Raw genomic sequence first — 18,608 nt, forward strand, 5'->3', positions numbered from 1 at the left:
CTGAAGGAGCCACAGAGGGCCCTAAGCCACCACTGGCATACTGCTTTGAATAACTCTTCTGACCAGAGAGGCAGGAAATTACAAATAACTCTAGGTTATACAGTACTCTATAAGTCTGCCATAAGTCCTGGCATCCTTGCCATTACTTGCCTTCAGAAGTAATCTCAATCAGTCCAGACACCTCCTCTTCCTTAAATGAAGACCAAAATCTGAATTAGATATTAGCAACCACTCCTTCCTCTTCCCTATGACCTTCCTAAGTCAACTGCCCACCCTGCAAAAATATCTTCCATGACTCCTCCACAAATGCTCCTCAGCTGGTACCAGAACATCTGCTTTCACAGCAGCTACTTCCTGGACTCTTCATCACAGCAGGAGATCATTAAACTCTTCATTAATCCTGGTGTCCTATCCTTCTGAAAGATAGGATTAGGCTTAGAACACAATATACGCTTTTTGCAGATCCTGAGGTATCAAACTTAATTTCTTATGGGTTTGTGTGAAAAATACTTTTTTTTAAAGTTGATTTAAGCTTTCATCAAAGTGATTTAATGTTTCACCTCCTGAATAAACACTTTGTGAGACCAAAAAATAATTCTTTCAATTGTGAGAGAATTAAATTTTGTTTCCATTTTCTTAGAAGATGTGCAGCCAGATAACCCATGAAATGTAAACAGATTTTATACCCTTAACTGCTTTTAAAAGAATTTACAAATTTCTATGTAATTAAAGAAAACATTTGTGCAATTGAAAAAACTGCACAATTTTTTAAAAATACATTTAAAATTATTTACAAATATATGACATGAAAAGACATGAATTGTTTAGTACAACTTTGAACAAAAAATATTTTTCCCTGATAGTGAATGACAATGCACTAAGCAATGAAATGAAACGTAGACATAACTTACATCAAAAGTAGTCTGTCTTCAGATTCACATCCTTAAAACATTTACCTTTAAATTTTTGGTTTTTGCCATACATACAATAAAGTTTTGACGATAGATTAGCCAATTAAAATTTGTAAAGGTACAAAGGTATTAACAATCAGAGCATTAACCTGGTTTTTCTGTAGCTGCAAATTGCTTTACTATAGCCTATTTTTATATTTCGTTTCACATAATCACCTCAGAGAAATGAACTGACACACTGCTAACCTTTTGCCATTTCTGAAATAACATTCTGGAAGTAATCACAAATCTTTGTGATCCATCTTTCTTCAGCTTTCCTCTTTACACGTTCATGTCTTTTTTCCTCCTCGGAAGTAGTCTAAACAGACATGAAATCATGAAACATACAAAGGCAATAGTTATTCATAAACATTTATTAGCTAATTAATTCCAGATAGTTCATGATTATTCATCAACAAATCATGAACTGAAGTGAAATGATTTATTCACAGTTACTTTATGTCTTCAGCATCTTGCATTAATTATTGCAGGTTTGATTCCTTTTGAGTCACTCCAGTTAGCATCTGTCATGATTAACAAGGATAGAATGCACTGTTACACAAATCACAGACTTCCAGAGAGTGAGACACACAAAGAATAATTTTCAGTTGCTTATTTTACCCTAATCACTTACATATCACTATTTATAAGATGAAAATTCACCAATATGAAAATGGTAGGAACAATTTTCTATTCTAAAATTAAAATAAGTAAAAAATATAAAAATACTGTATGAAATTACAGTTGTTAGTTCTGCCTCTCTTTCTTAAAGAAGGATTAAAATGATGTTTGAGAGTTTTCTTTACAAACATCTAAGTAAAAAATACAGATGCCTAAATATAGCTGTATTTTTCTTTCTGAAAAGTACAGCTCACCACTTGATGTCTTGTATTTACATGGAATATAAAGAGGAAAATGGAACAAAATATAAATGGAATAAGATAGATTTTTTTTCTAATTATATTGAAACTCAGCTATTCTACTGTTTGGCTTTGGGGTTTTTGGTTTGGGTTTTTTTGTTTGTTTGTTCGCTTTTGTTTTGTTTCTTCCCCACAAAATCTATTATAATTTACTTCCTACATACTTATGGAAAAGCAGGCAGATTATACAAGGAAATAGAATCCCATATGCACTATAAAGACCCACCCGAAAGAGTGTGACCAGAGTTAAAAGAAAAAGAAATACCCCAGGTTATTGGGTCACTTTTTTGTTTTAAATATAAAAGAAATATATTTTCTGATAAGAGTTTGGGGACAGTGGTGAAATTTATGTATCAAAAATTGTGAATCTATTTCCCATTTTATATTACTAACAAGGTTCTCTTCAATACAAGGAATCAAACCTGCAATCTGTCCCTTCCACACATTCAGCAAAAGTGGCCTTTTGCTGTATCCCTATTTTCACTTATTTACCTTATTCATATATACCAAAGTGGGAATGGCTAAAATCCTCTTCTATGACCCTAAATATCCTCAGATTAAGATTTCCTATAAATCATTTTTTATTCCTGACAAAGTGTCAATTTTTTTTTTTTTTCTGACTATATTGTGTTATTGTTCCTTGTAATTTTAAAGGATGCTAACAAAATATTTTCTTGTCTCCTTTAGGAGCTACAGCTGTCTTTTCTGGGCACTGCCTGGAACTATTTTATGTTGCATGTTTAAAGCAAAGTCTGGCTAGAGTCCTTCCTTGGTTAGAGTAGCTTTTTAGTTTTATATAACTTAAGGCACTAAAAGGCTTCCAAGGCAGAAGTGGGAAAGGCAGAACATCTCACCACGTACTGTCAAGGAATCCCCGTGAGCTGAAACCCTGCTGTCTGAATTGTTGCCTTTTCTTGACTGCTTATTGAAGCAAAGGCGGGTGTGAAGAACTGCAGGGTGCATGCTGCTTTTCGCTGGGAGGAAAACCAGAGTGGAAAGGAAAATACAAGAGGCCATGCCCTGCATATTGCAATTCCAGGGGCTCAGGACTCTAATGTACATCATGGAAGGCATCACTCCACTTGAGAGAGCACTTGAGACAAACCTTTCCTGTGCTTCTTATAGAAACAACTCATACATTTAAGATTAGAAATGTATATTGGATCTTTCCGAGGATTCAACAAAGCACATTTTGACATGGTGTTTTCATGAAATTGCTATGTAATAAAGAAATTACAGATATTGTTCTCAGATAAACAACAAAGTTATAAAAATACTTGCAATTGCTACAACCAGAGGATTACCATTAGTAGTCACTAAATGTCAATAGCATTAGAGAGCAGGGGCTTGGACATGCTCTCATATTTTGATTATTGAAGAAGACATGGAAAGAGTTCCTATAGACAGCCCAAAATAAAGCAAAAGTTATAATTTGTTATAATTTGGCATGTTATAAATACCTTGCACCAATCATTTTGCTGTGGACTAAGGTTTCTTGTTTACTGTCCCACAATCTTGTTTTCTATTAGTCAGGCTTTAAAGATATCTACAAGTTTGCCTGTGTCATAAACTCACAACTCCAATTGTTCTTTCTTCCATTATGAACCCCTAAGCTTTTTTTCTGGAACCTTTTATATTAGTGAAATTTTAAAGAAAATGTGTGTTAAACTCATGGAAGGGGAAATGTGAGTTTCTAACTAGACAAGTGAGGAGTGTTGCTATAGTACTTATAAATAAGCATACACACAGAGGCAGGTGGCACAGATGATGCAAATCCTAAAATTAAGAACTCTGTGTATCACCTAGATAAATTTTTTGACCTTATGGAATCACATGCACACAAAAAAATCAACAAAGGATGAGGTAGAAGAGAGCATAGTTTAATCCTAAATACCCAGTTTACACTTATTACATCAGTAATTTAATTATGAAAAGTAGATATATGTATAAAAAACACCCTTGCATTCTGTTGTCTTCATCAACACAGTTGTAACTTGTCATTTTTATCATTTTTGAAAATTTTACTCCACAGGTACTTTATTTATATTATCTGTGCTGCTCTAAGGATTCAACACCACTATTTCTTTAAAAAAGAATATTCTAGGGGAAAATAGGCGATTTTTGCTTGGACTGTTCTAACACCTTTGTGTCACAGTGAAACCTCAATAATCTCAAATTAGGAGAGAGAAACTCTTCCAGACTTAAGACAGAATCCTAACCTGCTGAGACAGGGAGTAGAATCTACATGTCTGCACAGAAAAAACCCAGAGCGGGCTCTGTGTCATTGCAAATACATCCTACCCAGCATGCTGCAAACAGACAAAGCCGGGATACCGGTAGAAGTCCCAAAGGAGCATTTTCATTCCATGTTTTCAGAAGCAATGCTTTAATGACAACAATCCTACAATTCTGTGACAATCTTGACTCTGATAGACTTACAGAGAGAACAACTATGTGCTGAATTGTGCACTTCTGACATAAGGAAAAATATGTAGGTTATGAAGACACAGGTTAAACAGAACCAGAAGTTGTCTATATGCTAAAGAGGCTCCCTTAATTTGCTTCAAATCTGATGTTTTCAGGTCTTCAGGTGTCTATAATTTACTGATAGCTCAGTTTCTTACATATGCAGGTTTGGTTACAAAATATTTATTGTATCATTTTGCTTATAATTCCTAGTTGTAAAGCAGGACCACCTTAGATATTGTACATATATATAAAAAAACAACCCCTGCCCCAAAGACCTCATAGGCCAACCATAAGAGAAAACAGATGGGCAGAGACAGATGGGGGAACAGAAGGAAATAATGAGACTTCTATGATGGATATAAGAAATGTAATTAGGCTGATCATTTACCCGTGCATTGTAAAGTTTGCCATGAATATGACGGCAGACAGATTTTTCAGAGACATTCTGCATTACAGTCCTTTTCTGTCTCCTGCTGTAACGAGGGCACTTCTGCCACACAAAGTAGCACAGTTCAGAAGTTACTTGCTCAGTAATTGCTTACTCATGTAGACTTTGTTTAAGTGTCTCTTGGAAATTAGCCAACGTCTGAGCCCTTTCACAGTGGGAAGATAAGGCAGAGAGAGTGTTTAAAGCTTTTCCTACAATTCCATTTTGTTAATGAAGCATCATCAGTTTGATAACATTCTGATGACCCTGCTTCTTAACAAGGGAACGAGAGATAATAAAAACATATTATTTATATATAAATATATTATTATTATTATTTCATAAGTACTTTTCTCCTCCCCACATTGTTACTTTTGGTAGGAGAAGGCTGAAATTAGCTCCTGACTGAAACAAATTTACAGGTCTTTAGTTGTTTACTTATATCTATTTATGTTTGCAAAATTTTGCTTTACTAGAAACTGAAGATCTAATGATTTTGTTGTGTAATGAAGAAAATACATGAAGGATGGTTAGGTCACCTTTGGTTTTGAGCATGAATCAAACAATCTCCACAGAAGAAACAATGATTAAGACAAAATATATTTGTCTTGTTTCATACTACATGCCCAGGACATCTGCTCAGCTAGATAAAAGACTATTTTTTTTTAAGGTTAAAAAAAATGCCATGAAGTATCCAAATTAATATATTTTGCTTTATTGCCAAGAAGGAATAAATTTTTCTTGTCAAACACAGATATTTGGGCCTGTAGTATGAATATGGTAAATAAAATAAACAGTTAAGCATACTTTCTCTCTGGAATTCAGATGTCTCTCTCACCTTAAAACATATATGGAGCTGTCATTGTTTCCCAGAAATGCTAAAACCAACACACACATGCAAAAATAAATCAATAAATCAGAAAGGTTATTGACCATTCAATTAGAGAGGCACTTTGCAGTAAGCATCTTCATAATCCTGCACTAACGCTTGATATTTGAGGAATTATAAAATTTTCTGATCCTTTAATTCTGAACATGGAGCAATTCACATTTAAAGCAGAACTTTCTAAATTATGCTAAATTATGATTGAAATTCTAGGTAGGACTGACAGAAATTATGTATCTGCCTGTGTGCTGTTATGGGAGGCAATGTTAAAGGACTGCAGAGCACAACTTCACTCTGGATAAAACAGAATAATACACTGGAAACAAAACAAAAAGTCTTCAGCTATACAATCAGATCATGTAAAGTCACAACAGTTTTTGAGGGTCAGCAACTACCAATTCCCATGGAAAGGAATATAGGAATGGGATAATGACACTATCAAACTTTACACTAAAGTCCTTTTATATTCAATCTCCTAGTCATCACAAAAGAACCTGGAATTCTTCACATAATTTACGTGCACCAGTGAATTGTTCTTTTCATGCACAAAACCCTAGTTTTGCTTCTCTTTGCACTAACTAAGAAAAAGGATCAATTCAGATCTGGTTCCACTGAATTAAATGTAAAACTACTGGTGCCTTTAGTGTGAAGAGGTTTCACTTGAAAATGTATTTTCTTCTTTCTTTTTCTGCCTCACAGAAGAGCTATGAAGTGTCTGAGAAAAAAAAAAAATCGAGGTATTTCATGTGAAGGAGCTAGAGCTAAGGCAGGGCAAATTGGGTAGCACCTTAACTGCAATAACAACCGGAGTAAACACCCTTGAAACACGAACTCAAGCCACATTCAGTTTTTCTCCAGCTTCACTTATAATTTCATATTTGAACTACATAGGTACACAAAAGGCTTCTGACAGTTATTATTAAAACTAAGTTCCTTTAGAATAGCCATAAATTATAGCCCAGCCAAATTTCTAGTCTATTTTTATTTTCTTCAGGAATTTTCCCTCTCCCTTTTCTTTCCTTATTTTTCTTCTTTTCTTACCTTACCTGATGGTACCCAGATGTGGGCTGGTCAAATTCACTTTTCCTGTGGTATTCCTCTCTACACTGAAATGCCTGGCTAGTCTTGCTAGCACCTTTAGATGTGTTGGCAAGGACAGCTCCCTCAGGCGAGATAACCAGGAATGATGATTTCAATCTCACTTTGCCCAGATGCAAACAGCATTTATATTTATTCTTTTAACATTTGTGATGTTCTTTACAGTTTTGCTTGTCACCTCTTAACAAATCCTTCTCATTGTCAGAGACAGAATTGAAACATAGTACTGCAGTTATGTCCTCCTCTGGAAACACTTGGTAAGTGAGTGACAGATAACCTCTGTGTGAGTTGAATTCTGGATAGTGAAACAAATGTAGTTATTTCTACTAAATCAACAAATAACCTTGGGAAAGGAAAAGATGTGAGAACTTAGTCTTTAATAATACAGCCATTTTGCTGAGTTGCAGCAAATTTTGTGTCCTTGTAGATAAGTAACAGCTCTGAGAAGAAACTGGTAAGGCAAAATCTGGCATTACTTTAGTATTTATACAAAATACCCCCAAATTATGTTTTTTTGTGAAGAATAGAGGTGAACTCCAAAACACCTCTTTGCTTTCTCAAACACATTTTTTCATCACATTTTCTACTTCCCCTGATGCTGTCAAGTGTGTCAGGTGTGTCTTTCTTTTGAACATCTCACAAGACTGTAAAATGCTTAAAAAACAGCTTTCTTTTTGTGCTTCAAGCCTTGACCTTGATACTTAGGAAAATCTGGGCTACCTAATCTCAAAAAAAACTGTCTATTGTCTAGCAGCTTTTTTAAAAATTAAGAGTTTTGGAACACTAAACGGCAGGCAAAAGAGAGCTTTTTGAGACTGAACACTGCAATACAAAATGGTCAGTACAGCAACAAATTTCTATTACTGCCACACTTCATGGCTTGATTCGTCACAATTACACAGTGTACAATGCAATACAGTCCAATGGAGCATAAAGTGTCCACAAATTCTGAAATATTCTGCCCTCACAAAATACAAACTATAAATTTCCTTGCATTTTACAAGTATTCAAATCAGTAATACACAAAAACATTTAATAAGAACCCTAAATTCATTACTGGTGTGATTTTCAGCGATGACTTTAACTCTGGTTCCTAGTAAAGAATGGTGGAAATATATTTTTCAATAGTATACTGTTTTCAAACAGGCTATTGTTCTACATGTCCTTGTAGACATTTGAAAGGTTTTAATAATTTAATTTTAGAGAGATCAATTATATATCAGAATGTACTTTGAAATATTTGGAAGCAGTTCCATTCATCTTCTGATTTTCTAGGTACTATCCAGCTGTGTTATGTAGGGCTCAAACGGCTTCAAGTGCCTCAAGAAATATAATAAAAATTGAGCCGTTTCAAAGGAAAAGTAGATCTTACAAATGTGTCATGTACCTAACCTTAAGCCTCTAACTGTTTCACATTCTGAATTTCTTGCTTCTAAAACCCTAAAAAAGAACATAATGTCAGCAAGATTTGCATCTAAAAGACATAAACCATAAAATTAGGCTAGTGGGAAAAAGAAATAAGCTGTTACTGATAGTGCTCATCAATATAAGACCGTGAGGATCACAAAGGGTATAAAACTGGCTTTCAGCCATCAAAGTAAGATATATTTCAAGAATCCAAAGTGAAATAATGATAGATTTTAGAAATTAAAATGTACACATGAGTAATCTCCAACAGTCATGAACAGCTGAACTTGTCTGTAGGCTGGAAAAATCAGCACAAGCTTGTACTGAAGTCTCATTATCTGATTGCATTTGGGAAAGTCCCCGAGCTAAAAGGTTTGGTCTCTTTCTCATAGTGTTAGAAGGAATTCAGTCATTCAGAAGAAACTTACTGCAGTTGCCCTCTTGGTAACAAAATGGATGGACAGCAAGAAATCATTCCCAAGAGCACTATATACCAGGCTCTCTGGACAACATACCGATTTCACTTTGGGGTTTTTTGAACATGGTCTCTCATCTGTTTCATCAGAGTGAGCATGGTGACTGGTGTATATAACCAACATGCCCAAACTCAGTGAAAGTCTAATGTCTACATGTCTCCACATTTGTCATGTGGCAAGAATTTCTGATGAAGAGCTAATGTGTCTTAGGGAAAAAGATCATAGAAAGGACTATGAAGAAAATTAAAAAGGACAGAAGTACCAAGTAAAACATGGCACAGAGAGGTAGTGCTGACAGGTGATAGAGGTCAAGAGATATTGAGGTAGGTACTACTGAAAAAAAAGTAGAACTAGCAGAATTTGGTTCTTAGGCAGAGGAGTGCAGTCTTCTTGTTTTCTTCATTTTCCTAGTTTCATTACTCTGTTGCCATCTCCTGATTTTAATTTCTATCTTCTTTTTATCTCATCTTTAGGCTTTCTCCTATGTGTACCTCCCTCTTTTCTGTCTCCATTCACTTAACTCCCTTCCAAACACCCATGGTTCCACCTCTTCTCACCTTCTCCTTGCTAGGAGAAATAAAATATGTTTTCTAAAGGAAATTACAGACATTAAATGTCAATAAAGACATTTAATTAGATTCATAAATTTGGGTTTAATAGTTACCCTTAAAAGCATTCAAGTTGAAAACTTAGACATTTTCATAAAGAATCAGTGTTTTGAATATACAGGAATCAATGCTGTGTCTGGCAGTATGTTTGACACGAAAAGATTTAAACGGAAGTGAATGACACATTGTGATGGGAATATATTATTTATTTGAAGACTGTAGTCATAATATATTAATGAAAATAAGAATGACTGTTCTTAACAGTGATGATTACAATCCTTCCGGTAGACAACGTGTTCAGGCGCTGTCCAACAGCACCATGGACAGTGACAAACACGCTCCTTCACTAAAGTTCAGCTGTTGCCACATTTCATCACTTCAAGCTCGTGACAGGAGCCTGGATGACTCAAGGCATACTGAGCCTTTCACTTCCATCATGATCTATCCTCCAGCATTTAATATGTGAAACATTTGATTGGCACCAGAAGAGTATTTTAAACTTATTCTTGGATCAGGTTTACCTCCTGCTTGTAAAACCGCAGTATTTGTTTTCCTTCTCACACAAATTCTTGAAGTCCTCTCTAAAATCTATCTAGTTATCTTCAGCTCACATTAACCTCCTATCCCCTGGCGAATCTCAGATTTCACTAGGAAAATGTTCCTATATGAGAATTACACTGTTTTACAGAAACCTGAGCTTTCCTAACAGTTTTCAATTAGGTAAAAGAGGGTTCTTAAAACACCATCCTCAACTGTGAAACAAGACTTCAGAATATATTCTAAAAGAAATCTCAGGAGATGTAAGAAATTTGCTTAAAATTAAATGTGTTTAAAAACCACACGGGGATCTTGTGTGGAATGCTCAAAATGACATCAAAATGGCATTCCAATCACATATCCAAACTGCCATTCTATCTGTGCTATTGTTTTTTGGATGCAAATGCAAAAGACCCTCTCCAATGCATTGATTCTGATATTCAGTCAGAATATTAGACAGTTATAAAGTTTCCAGTTCAGAATCTCACATTATAAAATGAAGCCACCTGAGTTTTATTCAATCAGTTTAACCTACATCATACAAAAAAGTGTTCAAGGTTCTTCTAATCTTACCCTTGAAGAATTTTCAGCAACGATTTATTTTACTGTTTATAAATTGAGTTCATATAAAGACAAAAACTCATTACAGTGAAAATAATATTCTTATATTTAGCTCTTTGGGAATAAAAGCAACACTGACATATACAATATTGCTATCTTCTTCAAAAGACTTGTGATTTTAAAATCACTGTGTCATCCCACAAAACAGGCAAATGTTTTCTGTAATTCTTTTTTAAACTCACATTTCAGAACACAGGATAAATCACTGAAGTGCCTTCCCCACATTACTTTGCATGTATACTGCTGTTCATTGAAAGATTAAGTACAAGTGGAACATCAAGAGGAGCAATCAAGAGTTGATTTTGTATGCTAGCAGCTAGCTTGAAAACAAAAAGCCCTTAAACAATCAGCAGTGATTTTCCTGTAGTTTGACTTACAGAGCCTGCAAATGCAAATCAATACAGTGTATCTTCAATGCTGCATATTTTATTCTAAAGTTTGAGGCTTGTCATATTTGATTGTTTATAGATTCGTAGACTATTACTCCACATCTACAGAATCTATAATTGAAATATCTGTGCTTTGAATTTTTAGTGTTTACTTGTCAAATTAAAGCTTTAGATTTACCTGCAGTTCTATTTTTAAGGATATGACCATAATCTTGGATATAACTGCCTAAAGCAGGATTAAAAAAACAGAAGCCAGTACACTTGGGCTGGTTAGAAACAGAGTGAATTCAGCATGAATTTGAGCTTATCTTCTCCCAGGGGAAAAGGGCATCCTTAATGTATGTGAGTTTTCAGTAACATTAAGCCGTCATTGAAAAAGCACTTTTCCATTTCAATTTGAAAAGACTTAGTTTTAAAGCTTAGTTTTAGAGCTTAGTTTTCTCACATAGATGGATAATGTGGAAAAAAAACCAACCAAAAGAGATTATCATATAGTCTTCTGATTTAATTGACCCAAACAAATTCCTGCTCTGTAAACTATCACTCTTTTTTTTTTTTAAGTTGTTTTCTGAGGAGTATTTTTTTGTTTGTTTAACAAAAGGATCAACATTCTTATGTAAAGAAGCACTTCTGTATTAGATTTGGTTTTTTGCTTTTTTTATTGCACCAGATTGGACCCTTACAATTTCTTACTGACAGAATGACAACGCATTGACAGATATTATTTATAAAAACAGACTTCTGCGGATCTACTCTAAAACCACAGATGCTTAAGTGTTCCTGGACCATGTCTGAAAGCCATAAACCTGCGCTTACATTTTTCCCATTAGCAACTAGATACATGAGTTACTATTTTGAGGTATTTTACAGAAACAAAGTTTCATATCCCTAACTCTTTTCTACTTTATCCATGGCATCCCTCTCTGAGACACTGTATCCATATTTCAAATGTACTGATGCCTGCTGTCTCAGGGAAATTCTGCAGAAAGAGTGGAGTTTGCACTTTTGAGCTGAGGGTGTGTGGGAGACAAACTGGTCACGTTCAACAGCTGCAGCAGAGTTATTTGTAGTCTAAAATGGGGCAGACGGGCTTAGATGTGCAAAGAAAAAAGTGCTTGCTGAGGTGTTATCCTAGCAGTAAAATTGCTATATATAGCTCACACAGCCCGTGAATGAACAGCCTTGCAAAAAACTCACTGCCTAAAATGTGGAAAAATAAAAAAAAAGAAAAAAGAAGACATTTTCACAGGAAATACATAAGGAGTTCTCTTTTTTTCCACAGGGGAATTGTGTCTCCTTATTTGCTATTATTGATCTTTTTATGAAACCTTGCATTTTTGGTTTACCTTCATGGAGAAAGTGAGTGAATCATGCTCTGAAACCGTAAAGTTTCTCACACTGTGACTGGAGAATAATTAACTTTAACTAAAAATGGTTCATACAGTACCTCATGAGTCACAGCTTGTGTGTAATATGATGACAAGTCATCATATGCAGTGTTTAGCTCTTGAACTCCATTTGTCTTCATTTGTAAAAAATGTGAACCTTATGCCAGATTCCCAAATCATGCAGAAATTTGAGAGCCCAACCTTGGTTTCCCCCCCCCAAATCCATTGTGTAACATTGTCCAATTTTGGTGCTATCTTCCTCAGTTTGCAAAATTATGTTAAATAACATTCCTGTGGATAAAACTATGCTTGAAGTTCTTTAAATCATTCTTTACCAGCCCAGAGGACAGCAAGTTTCTTAATTATGGTAAATACCGTGTTTTACTCGCTGACTCCAAAAGGCTGCAAATCCAAAGTTGAAAGAAATATGACAAACCCTGTACTTATTGGCAGATCCAATTTTAGTATGTGTCTTTCAAAGCTATCATAATTTCAGACAAAAATGTCTCACCTAAAATTTTTTCATCCCGAGATGCTTCATTTCCACATGAATATCTGTTCTGTCTTTCCTGAAAGCCAGATATGTACAATATACAAGTGTAATCATAGGGTGAGCTGAACAGGTTACATTTTTGTAAACTTCATGTTAAAACATTAACAAGCTATCATTATATATATTATCTGAGGTGTAATTATATTTTATGACCTTTTCAATGTATGCCTGTTATATTTTTTAATACAGAACAATTACTGTTAATTAATGGTTGCTGATGCAACAGGCAAGCCATGTTATATTGCAAGTATAAAGGCAAGGAGCCTTGTTACTTTGAGCACAGATCCAGATGAGTCATTAAAAAGTTCCAGTGAATAAAAAGGCAATAAGCAGGAATTTCTATATAGAATGGCATAGTAATCAGGAAGCTACACTCCTAATAAACCATGTTATCCTTAAATTCTCTGACTGCAGGAATCATTTTACTCAGAAACAGTGAGGGGAAAATTGCACTTCACTTTTGTGAAATGGCTCTATGGCAACTGAGAAGAGAAGTATTTGTGTTAATTCTTCTACTGAATTTACTATTGAGAAGCACAAGAGTTATTTCATCACCCTTTCAATGTTCTTAATCTCAGTAGAATTGCCTAAGAAGCTGCATCATGGAACAGTTTTAAAGTGAATTTGTTCTCCCTATACAGAACATATGCGGCTGAGATAGGTTATTTTATTCTATAGAAGAAAACCAGTATTTTGGAGGTAAAAGCACCAGTATTCTCTCTGCTTAAGCATCTCAGAACAGCAATACAATTCTTACTGTGAATTTGTATACACTCTGCTATTTTGAGATCTAAAGAGTTGCAGTACATTTTTTTTGTGACAGCTTAGTTCACAGCATTACATTTTGCCACAGCCATTTAGGACCTGAGCCAAAATGGAGGCAGTGGAAATGTTCCCATTGACGTCAGTGAGCCTTGGACAAGGCCCCAGACGGCTAAGGACTAGGATTGTCAACTTACAATTAGTGTAATTAATGCATCTACACTGGCCCTAGAGCAGTCCAGGCATAAAATTCCTCTTTTGCTGTTAGAATTTAGTATCTTTTACCAGTAACTTTGAGAAAATACCAATTAAAAAGGGAATGCAAAAAAAAAGGGGGAGAGAAGAGAAAGGAGGAAAACATCTACTGCTTTTTGAGGGTAAACCAGAAGCTTTTACTCAACCCTCTCTATAAGATGCTAATTGCTGATCTCTAGTATAACAGAATCATAATATTCAGCAACACAATGCCAGTAGATACAAAAGTAGTTTCCATTCACAGTTCAAGGCTGTTGCCTTTATGGGTCTGAAACCTTTCTCAATTAAACTAGGGTATCTACAAAGAAAGGAGGAGTCTGCACCTAATGACTGAATTACAGTGATGACAGTAAAATAAACATTTCAGTTTGTAGAAGATTTGTTTCTGCTATTTTAATGTGTTTACTACAAGTATTTTTGAGGGGTTGCAAAAGGTAACTAATGCAGTGTGTCTGACAAAGGATCACTTGCTAAGACTGTAGGCAACAGCTTCAGTAAAACTACCAAAGTGAACAGTGACAAAACTTACTATACTATTTCCTTATTGCCTTTATATTCTAAGCCTTTTCTTTTTACATAAAAATGTGTTTTGGCTCTCTAGTTCATAATTCGAGCTTCCATTTATTTATTTTTTTAATGTTTTATGTCACTTATGTTTAATTCTGTAAAAAAATGCACTTATTTTTCAGTTAATTAAATATTATATCTTTGTGTGAAAGACACATTGTTTCAATGGGTTGCAACTCAAGTACCCAGTACCCATACTGAGATGAATCACAGTTACATGTCACAAGAATGTGACATATGATTAATGCAATTGCAGTGAATGATTAGTTCATAGGTTTCATTTCAATGAAATTTTCCAAATATTACTGATAGGGTTTCATATTCTAGTACTTCCCCAGACACTTAGGAAATTAAAAAAACCCAACTCATTAGTAAATATCAAAGCCATAGTAGGAAGGTTGACGTGATGAAAGCAATTAATCAGATGTTCACATAAACAAGCTAATGAACATCAGAGCCATTTTTGTGATTGTAACAGAACATTTAGTTTGAAGGAATAAATGTCTTCTGTACACTAATTACTCATTTCATATAGAAGGTAATTTTATTTTACTGTGTTGCACAGAAAATAATACTGGTAGCAATAGCCATTTCAAATAAATAGTTGGTTTTGTAAAGTCTTTACTTACCCTGTGGGGAGTAGCAACACTTTCAGGAAATGTTTTTGGCTCCTGAAGAATCTGAGAAACATCTTCTTCAATGAAAATATTTTCCTTCTGAAATGCTGAACATTTAGCACTTACTCACAGGCATTTCATAGCTGTAAGAGAGTGGATGATAAAAATCAGAGTCTGAACTCGGGAAAAATAGTTTGACTTATCACTCTTGACTACAGAAAATTAGAGTGCAAATGTAGGAAAAAAAGTGCATTTCGCGAAATGGGATAATGTTAGAATTATTTAGGAGTACATCACTATATACCCATTTCAGTAGCACAGGATATTATGTATGTCACTAAATTCATCTACAGTGTCTTTGACAACATAATGGAGCAAAGAGAGTCACTTTGATCATTTAGTCTGTGGGTGATTCAGCCAGCTAGCTTCCAACCCTAAAAGCAAAACTAGTTGGAATTAATAACTTTTCTAAAAATGCAATTTCCTGAATTTGGATATAGTTTCAGCAAATTCAAAGTTAAAAAAAAAAAAGGAGGGGGAAAGGAAAAAATAAGCCAAGTAGCTAGATGAGTTCAAAATAATATTTTTTTTAATTTGACATTTTCAAAATAAAGTATTTCAACTTAAGCATGTTTTTGTTTCTAAACTGTTTTTAACTTCTGAAGTATATTAGAAATTACCCAAATAAAAGAAAATATTCCCACTCCATCTGAAAAAGAACCCCAGCTATAAATGTAACCTTTTCCTTCTTCACTGTGCAACATTTCTGGACCAGTCACTGACCCAAAACATCTATTATTCAAATAGATCTCCCCTTCAGTTTCTCCAGGGACTATTCTCTGGCAGTGGTATGATCATGCCCCCACTATCTGAACTAAGCTAAAATACCAAGGTAGGAACTGGTGGGATACAGCCACATATAAAACAAGGAATTGTCTATCTGTTAAGAAAAATACCTGAATGTTTCTCTGAAGTGTTTATAATAGCACAAGTGAAGACAGAAAGAGTGTGTTCACTTTGTTGTATTCATCCTTCTCATTGTCCCTCAGTTTTGTCTCCTTACAGAGCTGGAATCTGATTTTGGAATCTGAAAGGCACAATGCCTTTCAAACATGATGGAAGAATTAGAAAGAAAACCAAAACCAAAACCAAACCAACAACAACAACAAACCTCACAGAATTTCTAGAAGTGTGGTTGTTAAGAACCAAGTGTGCTCTGTTACTGTCTGATATCCAGCTGAAAAACCAAAAACTGCTGAAATATCTCCATATGTGTGTTTACAAAAGCTTGAATATATGGACGCTTAGGGAAACTTAGAAACAGAAAAACTGGAATGTATGTAGAGAAAATCAAAGCAGTTTTAAATGTCTGTTTCTAAGGGACATATACAATAAATTTTCCATGATGAGGACTGCACTGATACCTTAGAGCAATTTAGAAAATTACTGGCTATTTAATTATTTTGAAAGAAGTTTATTTTCCTTTTTTTTTTTTTTAATGTTGAATTCATCCTATGAAATATTATTTATGTATGCAACAAATGACTAAATGACTCACTAAAGAAAATGAGTAGTTCACCACTTCCAGGGGAAAATACAATAGAGTGAAGGTTATATTAAAGAAAATGCACTAATACATAAACAATGTGATCTTAAGCTCCTTAAGAAAAGGGTGAAAAAAGGAAAAAACTTCCTGCAGCTGGAGAATGGGCATACCAGCAGCTCTTGTCTGACTAGTATTACTGCATCAACCAGGAAAGATATGGGATCTCCTCTCACATTCAAAAGTTAGGAAACCTGAAAAAGGTTGAACCATCTCCCCAAGCAGAAGCTGAAGCACAGTATTTCTCAGCAATAATGTGCTCAGTAATCTGGGACAGGATTTGCACAGGTCCTGTCAGTTTCACACCTGAAGAATAAATCTGGTGAAGAAATGTGTTGAAGTAAATGTCTTGTGGGCTACTAGCCATTGACTCAGCTCCTGTTCATATGAATGCTATGGTTAGATGTCTCAGAAATATTATATGTTCCATAGCCAGAGTGCAAATTCACTAAAAGTAGAGTAATTAACAAGCTTTTACAAACATGGATCATGTCAATTTATTTAGAATCTTTGTCTTGCTTTCGCTATTTTTTTTCAAATAGAATTTTAACTTCCACCATTAAAAACAAAAAAAAATAAAATGGGTCCTCCTCAACTTCTCAAGACCAAAATACCAGGTTATTTATAGGTATTTTAACATAGAGAATAGGCATTTTGCTGATTACTTTTAGATATCTTGAGTGTATTTTTTGCTTGAGACATGACTGACTTAAGCATTTATTTTCTGATTGTACTAATTTTCAGAGTGAAATTGCTGTTTAGCAGCTTTAAAGGGTTACAGAAAAAGAGGTCACAGAAAAGACTTCCATAAAGCTTTTATCCCATTCACTCTCATTTCTAGACATTTCCTGTACATCTATCTGACAGTGTCCTTGCATTCTGTAACCATTCTTAACAGGTGAAATCATTATAAATCCTGGATGTTTAAACTGATCTAAACCCAGTTGTTAATTTCAGCTGACAACAGAGGAAATCAATGAAAAACAACTGAAGAAGACATGATTTTGCCTAATTGGCTCACATTTCCATAGTATGTGATAGCATGTTCTTGAAAATGCAAAACTCAAACACTGTTAAAAGTCTACCATTGCAAATGGTTTCTTTTTTCTGGTGTAAAAAAAAATTATAATTTAAAATAACTGGCTCCATAGTAACTGTAAAAAATAGGACAGAGCTTAAGGAGATTAAGCAGCAGAAAACATATTTTTTCTTGAAAAATATGTTATTATATCGCATATGATATTTTCATGCTCAGTGGAAGAGTGATTGTAGTCACTTCTTCAGAATTAAATTAACTGAGCTCTGTGAACTGACTGCTACAGATGAGAGAATATGACACTTACAAATACATGAAATGGGAGCAGTCATTTAGAGAAGTAAGGATGTGAGTCCAGCACGCCAGGAAAAGAAACAATAGGAGTACACCCCACCTCAGTCAATGACTTAGGACGTGTTTTGTGATATTGTGCTTTAGTTTCTTTAGCAAAGGGCACTAAAGCCCTGAGAGGCAATAAATTCTTATACACCTAGTAATTATGTGGGATTTTGCAGATTTTTTCTTATTATTATTATTTTTCATGCATAAAGTGGAGAAACCAACTTATATTGTCAAATCTTCAACACCTTTAGAGACTTCACTTTGTTCCCTACTAAATCTTGAACACTTGAACTGGGTTTGTTGCCTTTTCTCCTTTGCTCTCCTGCATGACATTATGATATCACTGACCAAAAATTTGGACCCATCTGCTAAAGGGCATTTAGTAGAGTTAAAATGAGCTAATTGGAAGTGTGAACTGAGCTGCATCATCCAATTCTTGTGCTGCTGTTTATTTCACACAAAGGTTCACTTGACTACAATAACTCAAGACCATGCTTCTGAAAAAGAATGTCCATTCAGATGTAATACACTGCAGTCTAACTTCACACCTTTGGCTAATTCCTCTTAATTTCCCCAGTGTCTCTGTTTGGAAAAATATCCCGGAGGCACACTAATCTTTGAATCAGCTACACAATCTTTGTAATACAAAATTGGCTATATGCCTGGAACTTCTGGTCTCTGATTTTCTCTTTCATCC

The 18,608-nt window shown here is 34.7% G+C and overlaps 1 protein-coding gene across 2 annotated transcripts in view; it reads right to left on the bottom strand.

Annotated features, from left to right (window-relative positions):
- LOC138106396 (diacylglycerol kinase beta) overlaps positions 1–15,071 on the bottom strand; it is a 425,706-nt gene extending 410,635 nt beyond the window's left edge. The window contains exons 1-5 of one of the 2 annotated variants that reach the window (XM_069006937.1): positions 14,943–15,071; positions 12,688–12,745; positions 1,158–1,269; positions 274–416; positions 151–190 (exon numbers count right to left, since the gene is read on the bottom strand). The gene's annotated coding sequence lies outside the window, so the exon portion shown is untranslated. The other variant, XM_069006936.1, reaches the window with a different exon arrangement.
- Between the last annotated feature and the right edge of the window lie 3,537 nt (positions 15,072–18,608).

This window comes from Aphelocoma coerulescens, chromosome 2 (assembly GCF_041296385.1).
Source record: "Aphelocoma coerulescens isolate FSJ_1873_10779 chromosome 2, UR_Acoe_1.0, whole genome shotgun sequence".
NCBI classification, from domain to species: domain Eukaryota; kingdom Metazoa; phylum Chordata; class Aves; order Passeriformes; family Corvidae; genus Aphelocoma; species Aphelocoma coerulescens.